Source organism: Acartia tonsa, chromosome 9 (genome assembly GCF_053477335.1).
Source record: "Acartia tonsa isolate MP-2025a chromosome 9, ASM5347733v1, whole genome shotgun sequence".
NCBI classification, from domain to species: Eukaryota; Metazoa; Arthropoda; class Copepoda; order Calanoida; family Acartiidae; genus Acartia; species Acartia tonsa.
This window is the reverse complement of record NC_137268.1, coordinates 30,178,369-30,181,129: the sequence shown is the minus strand read 5'-3', so window position 1 is coordinate 30,181,129 and position 2,761 is coordinate 30,178,369.

The following is a 2,761-nucleotide window of genomic DNA, read 5'->3' as shown; positions in this document are numbered from 1 at the left end:
AAGCAGGAACAATATGCTTTTCTGCTCTGTTATAAAAAGTGACAACTTTTCTGCGGTTAAAAATTGGGCTGTCGATTTTTTCACTTCTCTTGCTGATAGTTTATTGTCTTTTGAAACGCGAAGGAGGGATAAAGATAGGGTTTTCATTGACTAAATATCTTTTAGATTATTTTCAAAAATTAAACTGAAAATGGTGATAGATGTGTAGATTACGAATGTTTAAATTATATTATTTAATATAGAATAAATAAAAGAGATTTTGCTTTATTTGAAATTTTTTTGAAATCTTTTATTTTACTAATAAATATAATAAAATTAATACAAATATCAAAAAACAATAAATACACTTTAATAGCACAAAAAACAAATACACTTAGAAAGCACGAATAAATAAATTAGACATAGCTTTATTTAAATTTCTGCTCTAACACACTCCAAGCATCATGCCCTAATCACTCCATGCATCATTATTTTGAATATCAAAACTACCAATAATCAACATATAATAAATCAACAATTTTAAAACAGATATGATAATAGGGGAGGTAGTGGACTTTAGAGACGAAGCCCAATCTGTCCCACTATGAGGAAGACGATTTCCTTTTCTCCCATCTCTTTTGAAGAGATTTTCTTCCCCCCTTCCCTTTTTCTGTTCCCTTTATATGATGTCATATAGGAATCATCTTCCTCACAGTGGGACAGGCTGCGTCACTTTAGACTGTAAATTACACTGGTACCCAAAGTTTTATAACTAAATATTTTGTATTTTTAAGCAAAACAATAATTTGTAAGTCTCCACTGTTAAAAATAATTTTTTTTTTAGCATCAGGTAATTTACTAAGTATATTTGCGATTACTTTTATTTAATAGATTTTTCCAATTTTTAACATTTACAAAAGGGCCTGCTTTATTGCTTCAAGATCCATGTCAGATCTATATAGGAAATAAATGTCTATAAACGAGCTCAAGTTTTCCAAGGAATAAAACTGTAAAACTCATAGTGCTCCAATAATCCATAATAAACTCTCATTGCCCAGAACAATAAAACCCAATATTTTACTTTATTAAGAATAAATTATTTTTTTTATTTCACCTTGCTATTTACATAATATTGAAGTATTTTATTACTATTCTTAAAAAAGAAAATTTAAATTCATAATATAGTAAATTTAAGAAAACTTAGTTTTAAAATGAGTTGATTCTAGCGCCCCTCCCTAATGTGTCCAAATTTTGAAACAAAAATTAAAAACATTTTAACCCTTTCCTGACGGTTATAAAAAAATATATATTGGAAAATAAATTCCGTAATTTAAATTGCAATTTTGAAAGAATGAAAATGGCTTTATTATAAATACGTATTTGAAGATCAAATTTAAGAAATCAAAAGAAAATGGAAGAAAAAGCAAGTTAGAGAGAGGTTTTTTTAAAAACAAGAAAACGCTGAGGCAGAATGTTAATACGTTCATAGTATCAAAGGCTTTTATTATAAAATAAATAACTAAAATCAGCCGGACAGAAATTCTAACGTAAGTAGTTGAACTTGAAGTAATCTTTATGTGTAAGTTAATATATTTATCTCTTTCTATTCTAAATGCATAAGAATATTTTAAACTAGCGGATGTGTACCTAGCATCCAGGGGCTCTCAATTAAAAGGGGCAGAAACAGGCTAGAAAAAATAGCTCAAAATCATCTGAAAATGAAATAGCCTAATACCATCATGGGACCTATTTAAAGCTTACCTAAAATAGAGAACCCAATTGCATCAGTAGTTATTGAGATCTTAACCTTCATAAAAAATGTGGAAAAACATATTTTTGCAGACAGACTGGCGGGCCAATTGAGATGCAGAGTAGATGCTCATCACCCTGTAAAATTTTACCAGGGAAAAATTCATCTTTCTATCAATCAAATGACAATCAGAGCATTAACGATAGACTGACAGACCAGGTAAATTATATAATGGATGCTTATTTGTAAAGGAGAACAATATCAATTCTGCGTTTATAGAGATCTTTTAGTACAGACAGACACACACACACACCGAGATCCTTTTACTTTATTTTAAGGACTATAGGCTAGACTTCTATTTTCAATAGAAGAAAAGGCACATTTCCCTACAGAAATTGATGTCATCTGGAGGGTTACAGACAGACTAACCGACTAAATAAGGTAGAGAGTAGATATTCATCTATCAGGAAAATCTTCTCTAGAAAAAATCAGTTGTGATCGTCTATCTAATTTAGAATTTGATAAATAAAATTTTTACATTTTAAATTAAATGCCTTGCAGGGTATTTCCGACAGGCTGATGGAATAAGTAAATCACATATTGGATGCTTAAAGGTATTGGGTATATTCTCAAAAATTAAAACCGTCTATCTTTAATAGCAGATGGTGAATTATGTTTTACCCTCAGGCGGACATTTCTAATTAAAGAGGGGCTTCGCGTAAAAAATATTTTATTTAATAAAAAAGCAAGGTCAGCCAAAGTGAGGTTTAGGGTGCTTTCCCATATCGAGTGCATATCGAGCATTGAAAATACACTTCCATATTTTATAAATAAATTGTAAATTAGAAGGGATAGTTTTTTTTTTGCATAAGCCTAACTCTTGCAGGGGGCCCTAACCCACCAAGGTTTACCCTTGATGTGCCCTTACTCTTGATAAAATATTAATTATAGAACATATAGAATTTCTTAGAAATTTTAAAGCTAAACAAGGATGACATCATCCTTAGTAAAGCTAATAAACATGGAAATCTT